The sequence below is a fragment of the Calidris pugnax genome, unplaced genomic scaffold (assembly GCF_001431845.1).
Source record: "Calidris pugnax isolate Ruff unplaced genomic scaffold, ASM143184v1 scaffold14, whole genome shotgun sequence".
Classification (NCBI taxonomy): Eukaryota; Metazoa; Chordata; class Aves; order Charadriiformes; family Scolopacidae; genus Calidris; species Calidris pugnax.
The window spans coordinates 2,140,398-2,166,918 of record NW_015090793.1 but is presented as its reverse complement, the minus strand read 5'-3'; the positions used below and the strand labels follow the sequence as shown (position 1 = coordinate 2,166,918).

The 26,521-nt window shown below is 40.7% G+C and overlaps 1 protein-coding gene across 1 annotated transcript in view; it reads left to right on the top strand.

Moving 5' to 3' along the window:
- Positions 1-23,388, top strand: part of LOC106884614 (chromosome unknown open reading frame, human C4orf50) — a 71,554-nt gene extending 48,166 nt beyond the window's left edge. The window contains exons 11-12 of the transcript XR_001411269.1: positions 1,874-1,989; positions 19,152-23,388. The gene's annotated coding sequence lies outside the window, so the exon portion shown is untranslated. The remainder of the gene's footprint in view (positions 1-1,873; positions 1,990-19,151) is intronic.
- The last annotated feature ends 3,133 nt before the right edge of the window (positions 23,389-26,521 follow it).

The following is a 26,521-nucleotide window of genomic DNA, read 5'->3' as shown; positions in this document are numbered from 1 at the left end:
ATTGCAACAGATTGCAAAAGAAGCAATGAGAAAAAGAAAAAAGCCAAATGCTGAAGATACAAAAGACCTTTTCTAGCTAAATCACTCACAGTAAGAAATCAAAGCTAAGAAACCCAACCAAATAACCAACCCAAACCCCCAAAATCCAACTGTCCATCTGATGATAACGCTGTTCAGTCCGAGAATCCCTTAAGCTGCTGTCTGCTTTATGAGACTCCAAGGGCGAAAAAGCTTCTGCATTTTGTGTCAAGACTGCAGTGATAGAAGATTCTTACAGTGGATTTAGTTCATCCCTGTCAGTTCCTCCGCAGATATTGGTGGGGGTTTTTTATGGTGTATGGCTTTGGGGCACTGCATCTTGAAGCTCAATTTCCCTCCTTCCTGGAAATAGAAAAGTAATCCTGCTGCCTTTGGGAGAAGAGTTGGCTCAGAGAAGAATTCTATTAGCATGACATATATAATAAAATAAAAATAAAAAAAGAACTTGCCTGAGAGAGAACAATGAACATTTATTTACTGTCTCATGGAGACAGAATTTTGTGTCTGCATGGAAGGTCACCATATGACTTATATGCTACTTAAGTCTCACTTGAAGGCCCGCTGTGGTGTCTTGTTTTGCTTGGATGATTACTCAGAATGAGAATTTCTTGCCTGTCCTGGACCTGAAGCAGTTAAAAGCCAGATAAAGCTACCCATGTCTTTCTGGTATAAGAACATGTGTGCCCACTCAGGCAGTTTGTGTAGTAATAATGAAGGAAACGCAGACCAAAACTATGCTTACTGCCTGACATTCTTACAGTAGCTGAACCTTTATTTCAATGACACTCCAGCAAAAGAAAAGGAAAAGGAATACTTCATTTCCCCCATATCTCCCTCCACATACAACTTCATGTCACCATCCTGGTAGCATGAGCAACTTTCATTCAGCTCTGGGTTCAGGAGCAATGGTTTTTTTTTTGTCTGCCGAAGAACAGTCAAACAAGCTTTTCTATGTTATTTTCATTTGTTATGAACAAACAGACTGCAGCACACAAGGCTTCAGCTGAATGAAACTTAATGACTTCTTAAAAAGACCAGTTGAGTACAGGAAAACAAAAAGGAAATTGAAGGAAAATGTGATCTCCATGCTTAATATTCCATAAGCTGGCTTTCTAGTTCTGAATTTCCTCATTATAATTGTTGAAATGTATATAATCTGCAAATCTGGTTAAGAACTTCAGCTTCTACAAGGCGCTAATAACTTGATCAACCATACTGTAAAATATAATATAATACATTAGTCTTTGGACTCTCTAAAGTAGTTTGATTGTGTGCTAAACCGGAAATAGAAAATAAACAGCAAGTTTAAATAGTGTTGTCTTAATATCATGTACTCTAGTTTAGCATTTAAAGATAACTGTATTTTGAAAAGGAGACGAAATGGAATAAATGTAACATCATGAGTAGAGTATATATGAATTTCATAGACTATTAATCTTTAATCTTTACAGTTTCCTATTCAGGGCTATAAATACATTAATTCAGCTATCAGCTCTTCTCTGCTATCTTGATTATGCGGGCCTCACAGAGGTTGCTATAGTAACCTTGCATTACCAATGTAAAGACAGTGAAGCATCTGGCTATCTAGATAAATAAAATAATGGAGGGGTGCTTGCAGCCTGCACCCTGATCAATGTAACGCCTTGGCCCATTGAATGAGCACTGAGTCCTGTGGGGACTCGGCCCTTGACTTGTGCAGTATGAGAAAGGCTGGCACTCAAAACCTTTTCAGCTGGGGTTAAAGCCCAACAGTGGAACAGGTTGGTAACTGCAGAGGTGCTGTTCCCTGGGACAGACCACACATCATGACATGTGTCATCTTCTTCTGTTGCAGTCTGCCGTCACACTGCCAAAACACAGCCCAGTAAGGATCCCACGGCTGCACCCAAGGAAGCAGATATCGTTTGGACATTTTGAAAACCAAGAAAAGGTGGTTTCTGTGAAGCTGAGGTAAGTCCATATTGTAAAATACAGTTAGGGGGGGACTAGGCACTTCATCTTATGGGAAAAAAGATGAGAGTACACAGCAGACAGGTGTCGTTACATTCTAGTGATGGTCTGTCATGGGGACCTGCCCTAATGATAAAGGAATGAGAAGTTGTAAGTGGGAAGAAGCAGCAGATTTCTGAATTGGATTTGCTCCTGAGTTTAATATTTGTGACAGTTACCCCAGGGGCTTGAGCCCCAGCTGAAGATTTGCAGTATCCGGGTACGCAGAGGACTGATGTGAACTCTACAGGGGGAAACATCTTAATTTGTGTCATTTTTTCTATAGTGAGGAAATTTATTGTGGGAGTTGCTTTCTTTTACCAGGCCTCTGAGTTTTCGGAAAGTTGTAGGAAGTTTGAGGGGGCTTTTTGCTAAGTTGGGTTTAGTTATGTGCAGTCACTGGGTTCAAAAGTAATGCAGGGATGCAGGTACAGAGAGGCACAGCAGTGATGAATGCTCTGTTTCCATTGGAAACCAAGTCTAAAAATACTTCTGTAGCCACAGCTCAACTGTGCTACCAATTGAAGTTGCTGGCTGAGCCTGTGAACTAACACTTGAGCCTAAACCAGTGAAATAAAAGAAAGAGTTAAAGTTGTAGTCTCTTGTGAGCCTTCGTTCAGCCTTCAGTCCTACAAAGGAAACCTCTCATTGCTTTAGAAGGGTCTCAGCAATTTTCCTTTTTGTCTGGCCCTGAAAAGCCAGATCAGTTTTGTGACTTGCTTTGTTGAGACTGTCAGCCTCAACCCTGCGAGAGGCTGCTGCTCTCCTGGCAGCTTTCTGCAGGGGGAAAAAGGGAAAGAAAGACTCTGCATCAGCAATTCCATTCGTATTGCTTTCCTCCCCTCCTTCCCAGCACAAAGGTGGTTTTGTTTGTGCTCAAGAGCCAACTAAAAAGTTTGGCTGTGAAATGAGCTCTCCTCTGGAGCAGAGGGAAGGGGCAGAAGATACAGCATGCAACTGCCAGACACAAACTTCTACTCATTCCTTCCTCCAGGTCATGGGCTAGAGCTGGCTTTTGCATTAGCTGGTGGTTGTATTGTTTCACACAGCTGCAGGGCATCTAATGAGACAGCCAGTTGCTGGTTTTGAATCCTTGATAGAAATATTTTAGTAAATTAGTATTCTATTCTATTTTTTTATGTAATTGGATAGGAGAGAACTTTAAAGGTGCTTTCTCCTTATTGGTGGGAGGGTTGGGCATTTGAAATTTGGTCACATTGGTATTTGTTTCAATTCAGAATCGTTGGTGCTGTCAGGAAGATGGGAGAGAGATAAAGCAATTAACCTTTGCATGTAACACCAACCTAGACATCTCAAGGTGGTCTTTACTTGAGCGGATTGAGTAACGTTAGACCCAGTGCAATAAAAATTGCCCTAATGGTTCTTGCTGATGTGTAGTCTCTTCTGGTAGAATAGGTTCTACTCCTGAAAAGCTCTTATTCTTATTGTTTGTTCCTTGTGTAACTAAGGATTTGCAGGATCTGAGAAGTATTCACATTATCCTTCTTCCTGTCGGAGATGAGGTAGATATATTGAATATAGGGGAGTCTCTTGTGTATATTAGTCTTATGAAAAGATAGCCACAGGCAGAGCACTGCCAAGCGCTTTTCAAGGTTTAGACTACAGTGATGAGTGTAGGCAAGGCCCATACACCCAGGGCAGCTGGGTACCAAAATCAGATGTGTAACTGAATGCCCAACTCTGTGCTTAAGATCCCTCAGGCAATGATGGAGGAAGTTCGGAGGACTGCTTCCAGCTCTAAGGCCCCCAACATAAGGAACCAGACCTGTTGAAGAGGGTCCAGAGGAGGGACACGAAGAGGGCTGGAGCAACTCTCTGATGAGGACAGGCTGAGAGAATTGGGGTTGTTCAGCGAGGAGAGGAGAGGACAAGGCTCGGCTCTGGGGAGACCTTACAGTGGCCTTTCAATACTTAAAGGGGGCCTACAGGAAAGATGGGGAGGGATCTTATGAGGGAATGGAGTGATAGGACAAGGGGTAACATTTTTAAACTGAAAGAGTTTTAGATTTAGATTAGATATTGGGGGAAAATTCTTTCCTGTGAGGGTGGTGAGACACTGGAACAGGTTGCCCAGAGAAGCTGTGGATGTGCCATCCCTGGAGGTGTTCAAGGCCAGGCTGGATTGGGCTTTGGCAGCCTGGTCTGGTGGGAGGTGTCCCTGCCCATGGCTGGGGGATTGGAACAAGGTGCTCTTTAAGGTCCCTGTTAACCTAAACCATTCTATGACTCTATGAACGTGCGTATTTTCTTTTGCTTCTACGAAAGACAGTGGTTTACATATTTTGAAGCAAAGAAAGGAAATGTAATGCCTCCATAAAAAATACTAATGAAGTGAGTGTACCTGGAAGTTGTCTGGTGTCATTGATGAGCTTGATGCCCTTTCTCACACTCAAGGCTATGGAATTTACAAGATAATTAGCCACATAATCCTTTGCAGCTCTGTATGTTCAAGCAAAAGTATAGGATACATAATGTCTGGGTAATTAGCTGTTACAATCTCCTTCCAGCTTTTTTGGCTAAAATGACTTGGAGAACTGACCTTTGTGTCTGATGTCTGGTACTGCAAGTTAAATGAGGGCTTGGGGTCTGAATGGGGAGAAAGCACAGTCATTCTCTTCCTCATAGCTGTCTGCACACAGACATAGGCCATGGAAGAGGCTGTGGTTGGTAAAGCTGCTCCCCATTGGAGGAGCACACCAGCTGAAGTAGTTGCATCCCAGTGCTGTTGATGAATATTCTGAAGGCATCACATGAAGATTTATTCATAAAGGAGTGAGGAAGGGTGGAAGAAAATAAGAGTGAATGGACCATTTATTTAAAAATTTATTCATGCTTTCAGTGAAGGTCTTATTTTTCCCTTTGAGTTTGCCGGCATCCCTTAATTCATTTAACTTAGAATAATATGACTTCTGGGTGTTAGGAAGATTTGAATTGTCTTTTCTGTATCGTGAAATAATGATTACCTGGGGAGATACAAAATGTAAATTGGAAATGAATGAGGTATAGCTGGTAATACGTTAGATGTATTATCTCCAACCTGAGGCCTTCAGTCAAAAGAGAAGGTCATCTGTTAACATTAAAGAGCACTGCAGCAGGTATTTATATTTTCATTTTTCTTCTTTCTTGAGTTGTATTTTCACCTCATAAACAGTGCAAAAGTTTTCTGAGGAGACATGTGCCATGACTTTCTCTTAGACTTCTAAAATGATATTTTTTTGTGATATATTTCATAAGATAGAGAAAGGAGGGATCTGTATTTTTCTGAATGACTGATCTTTGCTTCAGTTTCCAGGAAATATGTAACTTCCCTTTATTTTTCTGAATAACCTCCTCTGTGCAGTTACTATGTGAACAATTCAAACCATGAAAACATTAAGCCTCACTTCCAATAATCTGTGTTGCTGTGTTGGAATTAATGTCCTGTGTTCCAGATACATCAATACAGCATACCCTACATTGTGCTGAGTCAGACAGCAGCGTAGAAGAGGTACTAATTAGTCCCACGAAGTATCCCTTGTGCTTTGCTTAACGACAGAGGGCATGTTTCTTAAACTCCAGGCCTCATTTTTCACATTTAGAAAACAAGGCTGGAATTATTGATGATGGTAGGGTATAATATATTGATCCTAATTAGTTGGGGCATGATTGTACTGGATAAATGTGCTAGAAGGAGAGGAGAATGGTCTCTCTCGAATTCCTCTCCAAATATTCCAAATGAGAACAAGCAAACTGGAAGAATATGGAGACTTGTCTCATCTCCTGTTTGCTGCAGTGAAGTCGGTCTCCTTACAGACCTCTGGGTTTGTCTTTTTGTTGAGCAAGAGGGCATATATGATGCTTTGTGTCTCCTGGGGCTAGAACAGTTCTGCACTGCTTAAGCCTGGGTCTAGTGCCATGAACCATCCACCAATGAAGTGCATAAGCAACATTGGACTTGTTATTTCATTGAACTCTGATTTTCTAGTTGTTAATTATACTCCTTCTACGTTTTTTCATGTTTAAGCTGTATCATTATGCTTAACAAAATGTTTGTTGTTACCTGCTGTGATTTTGAATAATTCATGGTATTAGTATGCAATTTGAGACTATCATATGTTCTCTCTGGAGAAAACCAAAGTTTGATTCACTGTTTTGTGTCTTTGAAAGTGAATGGAAGGGAAGGTTTGGCTCCCATGGTCTTTTATCAGCAAGTTAATTTTGAATCACCCAAGAAAATCAAAGGCGGCATAAGGAAGGTACAGTAGTCACAATATGTTTGAAATATTTTTATGAAATAACTTGCTAAGACACAAAGTAACCGGAGTAAACCAGCCCAGGACCTCCCTAAACAACAGTGTCTTGTACTTTCAATTAATTGTTTCCACAGATGTAGTCAATGACAACATTGTGTTTATCCTAACGCAGTGTTACTGCAGCTCCCAATTTCTGCAGCTCCAATCAAATTTCATTTGATTTCATTTCCTTTTCTTAATGGATAGGTTAACCAAATCTAAAAATAAAAATCTATTTTTTCAATTATGACAGGGATTTTCTTACATGAGTTCTGTGAGTTGCCCTGGAAACAAGAAAACACTGAAGTAAGGTCAGAAAAATAGTGTCATGCCAACCATTGTTTCTAGTGTTTTGGTCCCTGCTTAATACTAGATAAATGTATGGCTGAGGAGCCCAGCTGTTGGCTGATACTGGCAGGCAACTTCTGACCAAAGGTAGGTGTGGTATATTTGTTTTGATTAGAAGAAAGTCAATGGGAAGCACTCCCCAGTGAAAAAGCCATCGTGTCAGAAAAACATTTTTTTAAAAGTGTTTTCCTCCCCCATCCTGGCATGTGCTCTGGAGTCTCTTCCCTCTGCTGCTGTCTGTGCCTCATCGCAGCCTCAGGATTGCACTGACTCCATCTTCATACACTCTGCAGCAGCCAAGATCTTTCAGACTGCAAAGCTGAAATCTTCTTTATGGTTACCTTCACAGAAAGTTGCGGAATATTTTCTCATTTTCCGAACGATGAAAATGCTGGTCCTCTGAACACGAAGCAGACCAGCTTAATGTTAAAACAAAGGTCATTCCTAAAGGTTAACTGCTTTATAAATAGCCAGATTGTTCCCTCCACTCACTACAAGTCTGCAATCTGCTTAATATATGCACAGTCAGGGAAAAGCTGTAAATATAATGCTAAAAGCAGACACTTGGAACTATTCCTCTTGCTTTTCTTCAGCTTATGCAACTGTTTGCAGTAGCTTATTGCCAACAGAACTGTTGTGTCCTAGTACTTCGGGCTTAATCTTCTGAGTCTCCTGAATACGCTGTTCCCATTCCAACACTCTTGAACAGATCTGTGTGAGGAGGGTTTGCAAAACCAAGTCGTTAACTGAAAGCCACAAATACATCACCACCTGCTTAAGCCATCAGTCTAGAACTGAGCTAGCTCATGAGGTTATGCCAGCTGAAGTCCTGGCTAAAAAAAAAAGCTATTAACCAAACGTTTTGGCCATGTCTTATCCAGATAGATCATTCCACCTGCTTCTCCTCTTGCAAATGATTTAAGTTTTCCAGAAGTTTTCCAGTGAGGCTTGCTGGCCTTTCAACTGCAGCTTTATGTCCATCGATAGCTGTTCTTTTCTCATCCGCCTATTCAAAGCAGAGGTTATCTGCATCCATAGCCTTCTCTCTGCAAATAGACCCAGAGGATCTCTGACAGCAAATAGCATTTTCACTCCACAGGCATGTAAATTCATTGAAGGTGGCAAGGTGATCCAGGAAATTGCTGCCCTTATAAATTCCTGGGAACTCTGTGCTCAAGGCGTAGTGTCATCTCTGATACCTGTCTGTCGCTGGTGATCTCCAAGATTATTATCATCTAATGCATTAACAAGGTGTATGAGGGAAGGACGTATTTTATGTAAATTTAGTCAGGAAGTCTTTGTAACTAATTGCTTAAAGTGGGTGGGGAAAGCTGATGGAGTGTGATAGACATACAGAATTTTTTTTGCTGCTTTCGGAATAGATAGTGTTGATTAACTGGGCTTAGTATAGCACTGCATATATTAACTGAGCATAAAATTGCTCAGGCGATGCGACTGCTTTGTGGATGAACTTAAGAAGCCATGCTCTGGATGGTGTTACAGATGCAAATTTACAAAGTTTAAGAGCTATACTTCTGCAGATAAAGCCAATGTTTTTGGTGAACTTGGTATTGAAATATTGTCCTGGTCTAGTGTTGATATTTTAATTTGTGGTAAAAAATGGAATCAAATGCAAAAAAAAAAAAAAAAGATGTGAAGCCATACCGACAGTTTAACTGGGAAAATCTCAAACTCAGAAGTAATGCTAGGGGAGTCCTACTTCACATATGCTGCTCGGCATAGGTACCCCTGAGAGATGGCAAAGCCTTGTCTGCCAATCAGTCTGTCAGTTTATGTACCAAGTCCTGTTTGGTCTTTCTGGTTTGTGCTTGTTGGTCATGCTGACTTGTTGGCTAGAGCAGTCTTTGATCTTTGGTGCTCCTCTGGGCACGGTCTACCATTCCACAGGTGTGGGCTGCCTGCCTTGTTCCTAAGCATCACCATGCATTTAACCATATCAGAATATTTATAGAAAATCAGTGATTTCATTTCCATGCTAGCTGGAGTCTGGAGTTAGAAGTTAGAATTATCTTCTTGGGTTAGAACTGGGATTTGCTTAGATGTCTACATGTATTTGATATCTGAATAAAACACATTATGGTACCTACTGTAGCAGGTCAAATCTGTTGTTCTCAGGTATGTCATTTCCATGCTAGCTGGAGTCTGGAGTTACAAGTTAGAATTATCTTCTTGGGCTAGAACTGGGATTTGCGTAGATGTCTACGTGTATTTGATATCTGAATAAAACACAGTGGGTGTCATGGATTTATGCATACTTCAGATCAGCCTGAGAGCTGGGAACCTGCTGTTGACTTGTGTCCCCTTCCCTTCACAATACCTTAACCTAGTTCTAATGGAGAGAAGAATTTTACAAAATGCAAGTCTGGACAGAGTCTCTTCTGTGCTGTGTCCTGTGGACATGTATGAAGTCTCTGGGCATTGCTGTGACCGTTTCACAGGGGTGACTGGTGGATGTGTGACAAAATGGAAAAGGTCAAAGGAAAAGGCAGAGCATGAAGTGGTATTAAGAAAATGTGATGAACTCAAAAGTTAACAACTGAACTTAAAACAGTGTATTAAAATATACCTAGTATGAGTTACTCAAAAGCTTTTGTTTCCAGAAACAAAACTGCACTTGAATAGATGGGCACTAGTGAATTAAAAAACAAAACAAAACAAAAAAAACAACAAAAAACCCCCAAAAAACTATATGAAAATGATCCAGGGTGTCTGACTGTAAGCACCGGGCTGAGAACATGTAACAATTACAGGTCTTTGGAAAACTGAAAGCTGGGATTTCAATGGGTGTCCTTTAACATGAAAACAAGATGGGTATGAGGCTTCGATGAGCAGCGCACGAGGTTATGTAGCAGTCACAGCATATTCTGTCGTATTTGGGACAGAGAGCCAGATGCATTGCTGTTACATAAGCCTGCTGACCTGCATGTAGAGCTTTGTGGTAACAGGAGCTGTGGAAAAATAAATCCTGTTCAACTCAGACAGCATGAAGATACCAAATTAGTGTCTGTGTAAGGTTTTGGTTTTGCTTTCCACTTACTTTCCCTGGAGCTGTACTGCTATACATGTGGCTATACATTTAAAGGGGAAAACCCCACAAAACATGTTATTCCCTAAAGGGCTTGGCTTTCAAAATGAAATGAGGAGGGCATGAATACCTAGGATAACGAGGAGGTGATGGATATGATGAAAGCTCAGTCTCCTGAGCAGTGCTACAATCTATGTGTTTAGGGAGCAGGACCAGATGCCTTGTACACCAGCCATAACAACCTGCTATTTAGGTGGTGCAGCATGGGAAAAGAGCGTGCAATTTTGCAGAGGATCTTGATAGATTTGTTTAATTTGATTTTATACTAATGTGAAATGAAAATGAGATTTTTTTTCAATTCTTAATGAAATGAATGGCACATGGAACCAGAGGCATCAGAAGCTCTGGGATCCCCAGGTCAAGGCAGTCCCTGTGGATCCTCTGGCTGCCTGGGATGCCAAGGAGTTGCACATTTCCAGAGCTTCCAGACCCTTACTTCTTGTCTTTCTGCCTGGTGGGCTAACAGGGAGCTGGCAGCCTTGGAGTTTATGAGCAGGGATACTCCGCTCTGAGTTTCTTGGCATCCTGCCTAATGAGATCTGTAGAGGAGCCAGCAGCTTAGGAGCTCTGCAATCTCTGAGACAATCCCGGAGCAATAACTTCTTTCAAACTCCCACTCTCTGTCAACCTGCCAGGAGAACTGTTGAAGAGCAGGGAAGGGGACCTGGCAGGAAATCAGGCGTGATTCCTGCAGCCTCATCAAAATCAAATGTTCCATGCAAAATGTTTCTGACCACTTTTAGTAACCTCACGCAGAAACCCTAACGTGTCAGCACCTGATCCTGGAGGTCCTGTATGCCCTCGCTTTAGATATAATGAGTGCAAAGCTCAATGAGGCAGAAGAGAGGACAAAGAGATATTTACACCATCCTAGCACCTCTGCAGTTGGGATGTGAGTCAGCTGCAGCTCCTCACATTGCACTAGACTGCCTGCAATCAAATGGCCTACAAATCCCAGCTCTCCTAATGGTATTGGAGGACATAGTTATTCTAGGAAGGCTCTAGACTGGTGTAGCGAATAATATGAAGGCATCGGAAAGGCAGATGAAATACGTGTTGGCACCTTGCGCTCTTCCCCATGCTTGCTTTATGATTGACCTTGAGATCTGTGTCTGAGTAGAGATATTGGTCCAAACTCTGGACAGGAGAATTGTCCAGGCACAAGTGTGTCCCAAGCATGTACTTAACATTCCATACAGGTATTTCCAAGGTAAGTTATAGCAGCCTAAAGGTTCCTGTAATTTATATTTATAATCTACAGCTATGAAGTGACATTTCAGCAGCTGGGAAGGTGAGCATGCTCTCACTTTTCCTAGCTGTAGAGCAGGAGGATGTCAATACAGCAGGCCTTGTGGCTCACTGTCATGGCTATAGCCCCTGCAGGGTGAATCCAGACTAATGATGCAATGCAAAACTGCCCAAACGACAGAGAGAATCTGGGCCACTGCGTTCATCTTGTCTGATTTCCAAATTTTTCAGTGCTCAGGGGGACAGGATTATAACAAAGTTTGACTTCTGCTATGTAGGTCATATGCTGTACACTGGCTCCTCCACCACAGGGGTGAGGCTGGATCAGGGCAACTTGCTTTGCCTTTGCAAATATTGATAGGAATAGCAAATGTTTTTCTTTCATTAATAATTTTCAAGCAATTAGATTTGGGATAAAACCACTTAGACTTTTACTGTTGGTGATGCGTTAAAATATGTTGCAGCAACAAAGTGGTTGCAGTTGTTAAACTCTGCAGTCTTTAGGCTGCTGCCTCTCAGCAAAGTTCACTGCTGGTCTGCGGTGGCGAGTGGACAGTCTGCCTCTGCCCCGGGGTGTCCTTAGAGCTCCTGTGACCGCGGTGGTGTGTCCCCTGCCCCTGGCAGACAGGGCTGTGCAGGCAGGCACACAAAGCTACTGCAGATTGGTCTGGGAAGAGGCCAAAAGAGTAACCACAGAAAGCCTACGATTTGCTCACAGATTTCTAATGATACTGCTTTGATTGCTCCTTTAAAAATAATTAAAAAAAAAAGAAATCCAACCCGCTCTAGCAGTTATCCTGGTTTGTAACAAGCCTTTGTAAAGATCAGGCAGGGAACATATTTGTGTGCTTCTGTCTTCCTAAGCTTTTGCTATGGAGTGCAGAGCATCTAGAAATGTTCTTTCTTAGATGCTACGTAATCTGTACTGGATGTGCGTACATCATTTTCCCCTGCATGGTTGGAGGGGTGGTGGAATACAAAAATGACTGCTGAAATGTGAATTCACTTGCCAATTTTTCTTATGCTGACAGCAGCGAGGCAAAGCTGCTGATCAGTTACTTGTATGACTCTGCATTTAAGGGGAAGATATTTCTTTGTTACTGCTTGCAGCTCTGCAGCAATTAAAAAAACGTGTCTAAGGAGGAGGCAATAACTCTGAAAGCGTCTTTGGTGACTAAACATTATACTCTAAATATGCAGTGTTGCTGCTGATCTTCCCAGTCTCCTGTGAGTCATAAAATCTTGTCTGGTATTGAGTGAGCCATTCATAATGACCTTGACTTTAAAAAAAAAAAAAAAAAAAAAAGCCTGTGACTCCCCCTCAGTCCAATAATTTAAATGAATGGTTTTCTGTAGGACATTTGTAATGCTTTTCAGGTCATTAGAATTCCTGAAGGACAATGGGCAGGTTCACATTTGCAGGCTGTCCCCGGGACAAAGCCCCTCTGGCCCAAAGGTTGCTGTGGCTTAGATGAATGCAACCCTTGGACAGCCTTTACCCATGCAAATGTGAATAGGGCTGCCTGGGAGGGTCATCTGGTAAAAAGATAGCATGCTCTAGAGCCTCAAATGGCCTCTACTTCCAAGGACTTTATGTTGTCCTGCTCACACTTCGTGCTTTTCTATCCCAGCAGGTCTTTCAGATTTTCTTGGTTGCACTTTACCTCCTTGGCTTCCCCACCATCCCCCACACAGACCAAGGTGCTGCTCTGGGGCACATACTGTCCCCTCATAGTCTGTTTATCCAGTTGGCAGTGCCTTGCTGCACTGAGGTTGAAGAATCATGACTGTTACCTGTTGCAAATAAATATATCTCTTCTGGTGGTCTACAACTGCCCTGTGAAACTGGTATTACATATTACCAGCTGAACCTTATCATTAAGATTTTGATACTAAGGATACCTTTCCAAGAAACTGTAAGTGGAAGGAGTGGCCCACCAGCCCAAAAGGGTTGGAAATAACCAAGTTGAATATGTTTCTATTGAATTTTTTTATTTTTTTTTTTGAGCTGTGGGACTGTTGTGGGTCAGCCTGACCATTGCATATTCAGCACGGGAAGAAATACCATAGGTCCCAGTTGCAACTGGATGTCTAATGGTGCTAAAGAGTACGGTGAAGTACATTAGAAATGAAGTGTTTCTTGTGGTTGTTGCTACTGTCTGTTATCATTGGTAATGTTTTGATAATACTTCTTTAACTAACCTCAGCAAAATATGCACATGATAGGGACTGTTTCCATTTTTGACTTGACAAGATAATCCTTCTGGAATTTGCTTTGTCACTGTATTGAGTTGTGTTACTGTTTTGAGAGGTTTCTCAGAAACAATATGCCTGCTATGTAGAAGGTACCATGCTGCTGTCCTATTTGGACATGTCATGCTGTTATTGTCTCTATAGTGTGAGGTTAACTTGTTTGTATTAGCCTTTAAGTCCATTATAACTGTCTAATTGGGAGAGATGTAAACAACACAGAGCTTATGTCCTCAATTTACCTTAGCACAAAAAAGAGCCTATATTTAATAAGTACCATTAGATTTCCAAGACTTGTAAAAGCTCTGGTTTATATAAATGGGGTGGTGCCCATACAGGAAAACCGAATCAGTAAAGCAAATGGGGTCCTCTAGAAGATGCTTTGAATACAATGGTATTTTAATTGTTCCTTATTTTAAATTGGAATAGGGCCACTATTTAATTAGGACTAGCACTGGGTGAACTCTATCATAAAAAAAAAAAAGGATTCCAGCTGGTTTTTTCTTTTTTTTGTGTGTTCTCAACAATCTGTGATCAGACTTCGAGGTTTCCTAGTTTGTCATTTAAAATTGTTGGACTGCTTTATATCAGCGCGTTTCACCCTAAGCTTCTTGGCAAGCTGGCTTGCTTTGGCTGCATTTATCAAGATTTTGGGTTAGCGATTGATTTCCTAAGTGTGTGTGTTACTGCTGCCTGCCTGCAAAGTTGTGGAAGATTTGATGAGCAGGAGGTTAGACACTGAGATTCTTCTGTAAGCTTTTGCATCTCAAAGCTGCAAAGGATTGCAAGGATATTATTTCAGAAGACATTTTTTGAGAGCAAGTATATTATTTCTACATATATTGTTAAGCCATTAACAGAATAAATAAACTTCCAGAATGGCACTCCTCACAGCAATGAATTCAACTGTCCATGCACATGTGCAAGATTCACACTTGCAACTCCTGTTCACTGTGGTTACCCCAACCCTAATTTGGACTCTTAAATTGTTCTTCAACAAACAGTGGGAAAATGAGTGTATCTGTGACATTTTTCTGAAGAGTTCCGTAACATTAAATAGTAGCACTGCCTGTATGCTATATATTGACTGTGGGTGCAACAGTTAATGAAATTAATGTATTTTGCATAGATTATGATTAAGACAAGCCTCATTCATCACTGCATGGATTCATTTTACCGGAGTTACTACATTGGTTTCATAAGAAAGAAACTGGCATAAAGCCAGCGCAGCGATATTGAATCAGGTCTATAAATCTAACACTGTTTAGTTTGTAATAGCTTTATTAAGCACAAGAAGGTAGAATAACATTTAATTTTCTAACAGAAGAGAATATCATTTATTTGAGGTTTTCAGCATCAGTGGTTGGTTAGTTGGTTGGGTATCTTTTGCCTGGGATGTAATTGGTGTAGCTTTCCCTCTCCTCTGAGGTATAGGCAAGCTCTGTTGGCTTTTCATTGTGGTTGGGATCAATATGCTTTCATTCAGATTTTAATGAGAATCACACCTCTAGAGCTCCAATATGAATCCATCAATTAGAAATGAATTTTATAAGCAGCAGTTTGTGAATGAGAAGGCTACACTGAATACTATTTCATTTTTTCCAAACACAGAAATCAAATGTTTTTGCAAAGATCAGTGTGCTCTTAGTTATACAGCATTTTGTTACCAAACCACTGATGGATCCCTTATGTATTATGGGAAAATGCAGCTTTGTAACATTTCCTTCCTAGCAATCACTTTCTTTTTTGCCAGTTTTTCTAATCAAAATTTTTCTAAATAAAGATGTTTATATTTTAAAGTAAGGTACTATAAAACACACACAAAATAATTCATGGTAGATCATTTTCCTGTTAAGGTGTGGGTGTGCCACAGACACATTTGATTTTCTGTAATTAATAGAAATGATAAAATGACCGGATGCTCATGATCATATTAGTTAGACCAAGTGAAACATCTGTAATTTCATTATCAAATATGGAAGTCTTCATGCCTGGCATTTTCTCTTATTTGTACTAGTGCAGCTCCAGAACAGTTGTAGAAGGCAGTGGTGCTAAAGAAAGGATAGTATGTGATCCTTGATCAGGGCGGAGACTCAGCAGAGTAATTCTTTTATATTTTACAGCAGAAACTCTTTTCAGGTATTGCATAGAATCTTCTTCAAATATTTGTTCACAATAGTGAAAATACGTATTTCCTTGCTGGGTATAAAGAAATGTTATTAATTCCTTGAATTTTGCACTTTCTCCATTTTAAATAACTCTAATGGTATAAAGCAGTGGCAATATGGTGTACTCACCCTGGGTATCAGGGCTGAGGTACACAGCACCCACTGTGTACTGGTGACTTCAGATTTTGATGCTGTGTTACAGAGTAAGGAAATGTTCCCAGTGTGCATTGACTGAGATTACTCAGAAGCCAGAGTGAAGCAGTTTGAACTGCATGATGGTCCATTACCTGAACCCACCTCAGATACTTGGAGAGTTGGCAGACATTATTTTGGTATGTTTTTACAGTGGTATCATCATATTTCGTGTCCTCTTTCAGATGCTCAGAATAAAATAGCATTCTCTTTTTATCACCTTTACCTTCTCATTGGAAGGAACTATTTAACTTAAAATCTAGTGTGTGTATTCATTAATTAAAAAAGAGAACAGGGACTCTTGGAAGATGCCATAGAGATTTCAGGAATGTGAGTACAGTCCTGCAGCTGTTTTGATTTTGTTTGTTGTTTTTTTTTTTCCCTTCCAGCTCTGCTGTTATTTGTCTTTAAAGTCTCTATATTGGCTTGTTACTTTCTGACTTGGATGTATGCTCTGAAACATTTTTGCAAAGCTTTTAGTGGTGTACCTTCTTAAGGGGAGCAGGGTGGCTTCTGACCTGTGCTTTGCAAGGGACAGAGACCACAAACCCTGGCAGTGGACACACAGCTCTGCTCTCCAGGGAACTGCCTGGAGTGGAGGAGTTAAACAGGACAGCCCTTTTTAGGAGGAGGTGTGGTCGGTCAGTATTAGTTCTGTTCCACCAGTGTGAGCTGAGATGGATGAGCCTGTGCAGAGCGGTCTGTACCATTTCTATCAATGCGTTCTTCATATTGTCTGTCTCTAAATCAGTTGAGTTGGCCAGGGGATAGCAATGGCCTTGGCTGGCAGTACTGGTGCTCTCTGAGCTTTCTTAAAAATGTTAGTTCAGATACTGGGGGAGTAGACCACTTGCTCTGTGAGCAGAGGCCAAGAGATCTCAACTGATTCACCCTGGAGAAATGTCGGCTTTGGAGAGACCTCACAACAGCCTTCCAGAACCTATGATGAAGTAATAATAGAGGAGATAGAGCCGGGCTCTTTGATGGTGGGAGGATGAGACACAGAGGGCATAAGTTGAAACAAGGGAAATTCAGACTGGATATAGGAAAAGCATTTTCCCCATTAGGACAGCCCAGCAGTAGGACAGGCTGCCCAGTAAGGTTGTCAATTTTCCATCCTGGGAAGTTTTCAAGATTTAACTAAACCCTGAGCAAATTGGTCTGGCTTCGTAACTGACTCTGCTTTGAGTAGGTTGATCTAAATGACATTCTGAGGTTCCTTTCTGTGACCTTATAGTTTCCTGATACTTAGCACATGATGAAAAAGGATAGATAAGGAGGATTGGGAGCTAGAACAAATAAATGCTGGTGGCTCACACAGCTGGTAAAAGATTGGAGAACATCAAGTGAGTGCATGAAAATGGATCACTAATCTTTGTTATGTTGGAAATGATTTAGTCCTGGCTTAGACAGCAGTGCACAGTCATCACTTCTGTGTTGCAAGGTTCCACTTAAGGCTCCAATGTCATGTAGAAATGAGTTTTGTTTAATGACCTTCTGCATTAGCAGTTCTTTCTGTTGGTGACTGAAATTGATTTTGCTTGTGATGTGAAGGAACATGAGCCCAGCCTCTGCATCGTTGCTCAAGTGTGTGCTTTAGCCCTAACAAAGAATGGGAGGACAGCAAATTCCTGAGCACCAGAAATAACCATGCTGAAACTCTTAGGTGCATTATCGATAAAGACTAAGCTGGTTTTTAGTCACTCTGATGCATGGTTGGAAACTGTACCTTTGTGCTTAAGCACTGGAAATTCTTGGTCGATACTTTTCTTTGGTAAAGTGACATCACAAAGACTTGTGTTTTCCTCAAGAACTTCACAAAACAGACTTCCTCCCTGACCAGAGTAATTTTAAAATAGTTCAGTCGTGGTTTATGTTGCCATACTGCTTAGTTAGACAAGGACTACAAAGAAAAAGAATAAAAGAAGGATGAAGGATAAATATGTCAGGGACATAAGATTGAAAGGAGCACAAGGTTTCAAAAAGACTTGCAACAGAAAATAAAAAGGAGAGAAAAATAACATCACATAGGAAGGAGGAAGGACAAAGAAGATGAAAGGAATGTGAAAGAGAAAGTGAAGAATCTGACAAAAACAAGAAAAGAAACCTATTTGATGGCTAATATTTCATGAAAACTGATTAAAATTAAAGGAAATGTAATGCAAATAATGACTTTTAGGTTTGTAAATGCTCCCTGATCTAGCAGTGTGTGTTTGGCAAACGTTTATCCCTGACTTTGGAAAACTGAAGAAAGAGAAGAAATTCCCAAAATAGTTTTGTTTGGATCCACTGACAGAAGAGGTAGAGATAAAGTATAACATTTTAAGAAGGCTGCAGAAAGCTTCTGGTATTGTTGTGGATCAGAAGCAAGTCCGAACGTTTGTCCCTTGTGATCCAAGATGGAGATCAGAACTAGGGAGTATGGAAGGGCTCTAAAAGCCTCTCTTTGCTTGGACTCCTAGTTGTGCTCCCTCCCAGCTGGCGCTCTCCTGGCTCAGTCACTGACTTTTGCATACCTCACTGGTTTTGTGTCCTTATAATGTCCCATCTAGCTGCTTCTCCAAAAATAATGGCCTCCCCTTTATTACTCTCCCTTACTCTGCAGGATGGTTTTTTTCAGTTCTGTTCTTCATGCTTGGAAAAACTTTTCCATCATGAAGTACTAAGCCATGAAGGCTCTTTCCTGCTTTTTAATTTTTTCTCTTTTGAGTGGCATGTCAGTGAATGGGACAAGCTTTAGTAATGACAGTTAATTACTATCACAATAATTACAATATACCATTTTTTAAAATTCTGTATGTTATTGTCATTTCCTATACTCCTGATGTACTAAAATGTATGTTTCTCCAGTAGATGTCAAGTTTTAGCCAGCATTAAATAAGCAGGCACTGCATCACTGCTGATATTTAGCAGTAATAATGACAGCCTCAGTGGAAATTGCAAAGCCATTTGCAAGATATAATACTTTGCAGGCTTTGAAACTTAATATCTGTGGAAGAATTCAAATGATGAATATTGCTCTGGGAAGTAGCATAGAAAGAGGACTGACTTGGAAGGTCAGATTTGTGATGGCTGTCATCCCTGGGATGAACTTTATCCACAAGACTACTTCTCTGGATCCTTGCCAAGGGGATTACAAAATGGTGTTGGGAAGATGGCAGGGAGTGTTTTTTCCCATGTTGATAAACGTATGACAGGAATTTGTTTACAAGAAGGAGTAACAAAAGGGAAAAGTATGGGATGTGCTTTTCATCTTAAAACCAGTAAGTCACGAGAGAGTGCCTCAAAGTGTCTTTTAATAGTTCAGTTTCTACAATGTGTTCTCCTAACACTGCCATTATATTATGTTTGCATGGAAGCACCTAGGCACACTTCTTCCCAAATGCTTTTGGTTGGTCTTGGATGAATAACAAACAATTCCTTAAATTGTGAAAATCCAGATACTTATCTTATGCCTTTGTCTCTTTTTTTTTTTCTTTCTTTTTTTTTTTTTTTTTCTCCTTCCTCTTCCTCATCCAGGGAAGAATGTATCAGTCGCACAGAAGCAGCAATACTGCTCTGAAGGAATGATGAAATGTGCTTTATCCTGGCGGTGACCGCAGCTGCTTCACTATGGGAAAAACTGAGAAGTTGCCCTGACTTACCATCTGCCACGTTCTGCAGTGGAAGCTGGCCATGTAGGCCAACCCAATGTGTGGTTTGAGTTTTCGTTCTGTTTTGTTTTCTTGGGATCTCGGCACTTGCATTTTAAAGAAATTATCAAGTTAAAGCACAGATCTTGGTGTTCGTGGGTCTGCTTGTGTGGGCATGTGCTATCCTCAGCCTCATATGGCTTTGAGCATTCCTGAAAAAGCCTTTGATCTGAGTTAGGATGTTCAGTATTTCGGAGGACGTGGTACTTGAGGGTACAAACTGTTTAGGAAATGAGACAGAACTGCATTTTTACAAGGTTAAGTAGGAATTGGGAATGTGCTTCATGTGCATTGAGAGGCGCTGGGAACATCAAAGCGCTCTGTCCCAGATTGATTATTTCAACCACATGAATAGGCCACACTGAATTTACCATTCAGATGAGGTATTTGCACGCATACGTGCTTTTTGTGAAAGAGGTGGGTTTGTGCACACTGGTTGGTAATAGCGCGCGTGACTCAAGCTTGTTTTGCAACCGACACTGCACAGCACAGATTTATGCCCCCATAACCCATACTGTTCATACCCAAGTACCCATTTGTGAAGGCAGGGAGATGTGAATGTGGGCACAAGACCTGTGCATAAGGGATCATATGGGTACATCCATTCCTCCTTTGACTAAAGGCTTGCACACAGCACTGTTGAACTCAGTGGCAATACTCGTGTTGTCCTGGATGGGAGCAGCCATGGGTACTGCTCCCTCAAACTGTCCCTCACAGGGTAATGCACTTTCAGTTTCAATAACTGTTTTATGACTTGTATTTCTTCTTTTTTTTTCTTTTTTTTTTTTTTTAATGTTGAGCTAACTGCTAGAATGTGCTCTTTTTACAATGCTTAGTCGCCCAGTAATTCCAGATATCCTTTGAAAGGAGGCAGAAGGATAATAAACTGTGGAATCCCAAACCAGATTAATGTAATGTGCATTTCTAGATTATGATTAGTAACAAGATGACACGTTGGCATGGTAACACTTGAAGCTTAACTACATGTTCTTAAAATAAAGCAATGACATATGTGTAGGTTTCTATCCATTTGCATACTATCCACCTGAAAACATACACCATTTCCACAACACTCAGGCAATTAAACCCTACTTCTTACTTTTGAATTAAGTGCTAAACTAAAACATCATGCCTCTTTCCTAGTACTTATGCATAGTCTCCCACCGTAAATTATAAATGTTGATAATGAACCTGTCTGTTTTGTAACATCTTAAGCTTTCTGCCATTTGGTTTCATTTTAAAACGATTAGCATAAGGAATGTAGAACGCGCTTCATTCTTTGTGGTTTGTACCACATTGATCTCCTTTAAATTCTACCACCTCCTAATATGAAAATTGTCTCACTGACATTGGAAAAGCCTGTTTATTAATTAAATTGATAGACCAGCGGGTGCATGTCATGTGGCTGAGGACTGGGAATTAAAATCCCAACATTACCTCAAATCATTGTAAGAAAGCAGTAAAATTTTTCATGTGAGATTACTAGCTGAGACAGAGAGCCTAGCTATTATTTTCTAGTTGCCTTATGGTGAAGAGAATAGTGTTGTCTAGTTGTTACAGCCTGTTCAGCTTTCTTTCACTAAGCAGATGTTAACTTGTTTAGGTGTGTTATCTATGGTAAGCGTGCCAGGGGATGCTTTACGTGTATCGTTGTTTTGTGTTAAACTTTCTCAGAATGCAAAATTGGGCACTTTGTTCTGATTGCTTTATATGCACAATATTGCCTTGACCAAATTCCTTACCGTCAAAATTAAGAAGCTGCTAAGTTCTGCGTAAGTAAACACAATCTTCTGTCACCCTAAATAGACAAAATGGGCAGTGTTACATGGAAAATATGATTTCCTTGACAGTTCACTTATTTACGTATACTCCACTGTATAGAGCATTGCAGAATATTGAAAATAGAGCTTACAAACCTTTAAATCCCAAATTCTGTTCTTCACATCACTATGGATGGCAGATACTGGAAGTACAATGATTGGCTCCGGTGTGATAATCATGTTACATTCAGAATAATACAATTGCCAGGAAATATTTCACACCTACAGCAAAGTTCCCAGGATAAACCTCCTGCTAAGGCATGGCTCATGTTTGTCCTTGTGGCCTTTTCAAAAAGTGGAAACTCTGATCTGTATTTCATCAATCTACCTGTATTTCTCACTTGCAGATGAAGGATTTAAGTATTTGAATTTGCCATGGTTGTGGGGTGGAGGGAGGGACATGTGCATGCTGGGTTTTGCCACTAATCCTTTGGAAATCCTTTAGTGCCTTAAGGAGGCAGAGGGGGAACAGACCTTAGGATTACAGAAACTTGTTCAAACCTTTTTCCTGCTTTAGCAGAATTCCTTTAAAATATATCGTGCCTTTGGCTTCAAACACATTTGCATTAGAAATCAGTAGCCATGGGATTATGGACAGGAAGTTTTGTCCCTGCACAAATGTTAGGAAAGAGAAATATAATGAACTTAAGTTCTACTAGTGGAATCCATGCATAAACCGTGATTTGACAACTAGGAAAGTTGCAAGGTGCAGGTAAAGTAAAACAAAAATAAAAAAGAAAATAAGAAATAATAAAAAAAGAAAATGTAAATGTGTTGGATGAAATGCTTGTACCACTGCAGTGACTGGCAAATTTCCACTGGCTTCCCTGGGACCAAGATTTCATGCTTGCTTCTACTTGGCTCAAGAAATACTCCCATATGATAGGTACTTAAGCATCATGCTTTAACTTTTTCTATGCACATAGGAGAGGAAAAGAGAGATTAGTAGTTGTGGAGATGCGCCTTGATTTGGAGTTGTTGGGTTCTGTGTTATAAATCTCTGTCCACCATTGTTTCTCTGTGTAACATAGACTCTTGCTATGGGAATATGAATATGCAAATGTAAATTCCCATGTGAGAGGTTACTGCGCAGTGTGCACTCGCCGATGCCAAACAACTATATTTCTCTGCTCTCTGAATTGTGAGTTTGTCTTTTTTAAAAAGAGGGTGAAAAAAAGCCTGTGTGATGCAATTCATGTGCTCACTGATGGTCCTAAGCAGATCTTAGGAAAAGTTGAATAAGCTTTTAGCTAATGAGTGAATTTTACTTTTTAGAAATTGAAAGCAATATGTTGGTACAGAGGTAAAAAAAAAAAAAAAAAAAAAGACCTGAAAATCAGAGTGGTGGTTGTCTTCTATTTTCTCCCTGTGATTACAAGTTTTAAAGAATATGTAAATAGTTAAAAGAAAATCATTACATGGCTCACAGTATGTAAGACAAGACCCAGCATGGAACAGATTTTTATAGCTTGTTTATAAATTACACTTCTGTCTTTTGTTTGGAACTTGGAAAAAGAAACCATGTAAATTAAATAAGGAGTAAAGACTTACTGCACACATTTGCTTGACTGAAACAAAGATATTTCCCCACCTCCTGAGGTATTTATGAGAAATCTGGGATGAATAATGTATGGAGATCTTGCCTTTTGAGCTCTAATGCTGTGTGGTTATTTAGCTCCTTTGCACAGATGACAGAGGGATGGTAACCAGTGGCCATGAAGAGCGGTTGTTAGGGCCACAAACTGGGATCCATTTGAAGAGGTGCCAAAGAATGCACAAAAAGGCTGGGGTTTATGACTGCAGAAGGAGGGGTGTTTGTAAATAAATGCAAAAAGTTTAAAGTCTGGCCCACGACCGCCCTGTAACTGGGTGTGGAATTGGTCTCAGCTAAATGAGACGCTTCAGAAATATCGAAGAGGCCACTCCTCTTTTGATCTGTTCCTTTAAAACTTGCTGGATAACTTCTCAGCAAAGATTTCCGCTCCGAAACATTTGTCATAGATATCAACTGTACATATGTATTAATTTTGAGTGTAACTAGGGAGGATACAGAATTGTAACGAAGTCACAAAGTCTACTTGATGATTATCACAGATTTGTAACTCTCACTTAAATTATGTAAGATATGTTGACATTTTATCTTGTTAACAAGATGTATTTTTCTATGTTAGTTAAATGTATAATTTGTATAATTTTGTATATTAAATGTATGCATATTTTAAATTAAAGACTTTATAATTTTAATTATTTTTAACTCTAAAATGGTGGTGGAACTTCTGAAATATGGTTGTAAATACAACTGTATCCCTAGATAATAACCCAGGAAGTCTCCATTTTGACCCCTTTGAGGAATGGGCCGCCTGGTCTGCTATCAGGGTAAGGAAACTGCTAGGCCTGAGTTCTTGTTCCTCTTGGTGAAGGAGCTGCCATTCATCTTTTGCTGATTCAGCCGAACTACTATGAATTAGCAGAATACTGTAATACTGTGGGCTGGATGACTTGCTCGGGAAGTGGGAAACCTGAGTCTTTCCCAGCTTGTAGGGTTTTGGGATCCATGGTTCCTACAAGTCAGGAAACAGTCTGAATGACCAAGCCATGGGATGGGGTTTTGTGGGGAGGGAGGAGGACACTGCAGCCAGAAGTACAACAGTTGTGTAGAGCGGAGAGAGGGAGACTAACTCTGACTCAAGTCACTCCTCTGGGAGAAAGAAAACTTGGGTATCTCTCACACTCGCTCCTTTTGGGTTATTCATGTTGGTTTTTTTTTTCCTCTGATGATTCTGTTGCACAATAGTAAAAATAGGTGCAAAATGTACATTGCGTGTTCCCTGAGCCCCTGCACCAGGGAAGTCCTGTGCTAGCTGCTGATGTTCACCCTGTTGCAAGAAGAGTTCCACCTACAACCGGAGCCAAGCAGGTAAATACCTTTCTCGTTGCACTTTTGTTGAAGGTTTTTGTTGTGTGAAGTAAGGTTTTCTGCTATCTCTCATCTAGTCTGTTCAGAATATAATTTGTTTGTCATTGATGCTATACTGCATTTTTAAATTTAAATTTTTAAATTTAAATTGTAATTTTAATTTAAAAATTAAAAATCCTATAGAGTGAGGGTGTACTTTTAATCAAGTGCTGTCCTCTTTCCATCAAGCTATGTCAAGACAGGATGAGATGCAGTGTCTGCAAGACAATATACTAAAGCAATCTATTTCTCCCAAGTTGCATACATGCTTTTAGGTAAACCTGCAGGGTATCAGGCTGTAACTGGGTCTGCTTCTGTAGCACCTAAAACTGCAATTTTACCTCTTTGTGAACAGAAGAATAGTATGCATCTGGTGACTTAGAACACAGTTTTTAATAAACTAAGGGCTACAATATGAAAATATCAATTTAAAAGCAAAGAAGGCTCTGATATGATTTTATGCTTATTTCTAACTTGAAAGTTTAATGCTGTTTTCTAAAGCATTAATTTGACGTGTTCTCTGACTCTTGTGGTTTCCTTATGTATTAACATTAAGAAGAATGTCCTAGTTTAATACTGAAAAAATAACATTATTGTTATTTTAAAAAAATAAAAATCAGCAGTTCTAGAAACCTGAAAGTTATCTAACTAGATCCCAAGTGTTAAGAGAGTCCATCTTTCTTAGCTTTTTGACGTTAAGTAAAAGATGCTCTTCATTTAACAGATGAATGCACTATGTACCACATGCTGAACTTACTGTGGGGCCCTCAGAATTTTTTTTCTTGGAGTCTCAGATTAATCCCTTGATTGGAAAGAAATATCTCATAAAATGAATAATTTTTCCAATACTTGCGAAGACAGGCAGGTCACATATCACACTCCATGTACCACCTGCATATTTCACTAGCTGTCACACTTTGGTGTCCCATGGAGGAACAAATTGACTTTTTTTTTCCCAACACAATCAATAAATCTCAATGTTACCATTAGGAACAACAAAAAAATCAATATTTGTCTACATACAAGAAAAAGAATTTAAGGAAGCAACAAAGTAATGTTCTACAAGCTCTACTTATTTTTCCACACTCTAGTGAAACCTCTATATGATATTAGTGTTAACATAGTAACAAGGTTTATTAAGTCAGCTGTAGAATCCTAGGCAATACATGCTCAGAAATGTCAGTCACAACTCTGTGACCCCTAAAATCAGTGTGTTAATAATCAATGATCAGTGAACTTTTGACTAATTTAAATTACTCAAAATTAATTAAAATTCAAATTAATTTGACTAATTCCCCTCATGAAAACAACACACAGTGTCACGAGGCATCCAAAACAGGAGCTACCGCTGCATTATAACAAATGCAGAAAAGAAAGATGTTTTCTTTTGACGTGTTTCGGGCATGTTCAGGTATGTTACCCTGCTGCTTTTTACATGGTTTTGGTCCAGGGGTAGCTGTTGGTAAGAGAGATAGTTATCTGGACTTGCTTCTGATGAAATCACAGATACCTCTATCTTTAACCTCCCACTTTTCCTGATCAACTTGCTATTTTTCCCATGCTGGGACCACCGGGTGTGCCTGTGGGCCATAGACAATAGTGCTGTGTGATGGGCTTGTATTCAGATGGCATCACCACGATGTATGTGAGCAGTGAACGGGTCTTGTGATCAATCCACTGCTTTGAATTCGCTTAGTCATTTAATCAGCCCCAGACCAGTCTGTTCCAATATATTATTTCAGAGCGATAGAAAATGTTCCTTATGTAACTGCTGGTGCATTCACCGCCTGCCAGGATTGTCTGAGGTTGGCTGCCAGCGTGGGAGAGGAGAGTCCCAGGTTTTGTGCTTTCAAGTGGATGATCTCCTCAGGCGTTGTACAGGAGATGGGTGTAAAGGTGGACTTTCTGAAGTGGGCTGTGCAGAGAGAGATGAGGGGAACGTGTTCTCCACCCTCCTGTTAAAAAAAAAAAAAAAGAAAAAAGAAAAAAACCGAACCAAACAAAAAACAAACAACAAAACCTCCTTAGTTTTGGGAACTGCCATCGCTCACAGCGAAAGGAAGCCCTTTGCCCTAGGGTCTCCTGGTTGCCCCTCCTTTGCCGAAGCGGGAGCCGGCCGAGGAAGGGCCGGGGCTGCCGGCCGAGGAAGGGCCGGGGCTGCCAGCCCGGGGGTGCTGAAGGGACAGCTCCGCGGGGGCGCCCCGCGCCCCCGCCGCTCTGCGCTGGGGGGCTCCGCGGGGACGCGCCGCCTTCCGCGGGGGTCTCGGTGGGGCGGGCATCCCCGATAACCCCCGGTATCCCCGGGCGTCTCGGCGGGGCGGGCACCCCCGGTACCCCCGGGGGTCTGGTCGGGGCGGGCACCCCGGTCTCCGCGGGTTGAACGCGGCGTTCCGCGGAGCCGCCACCCGGCGCCCCATCCCC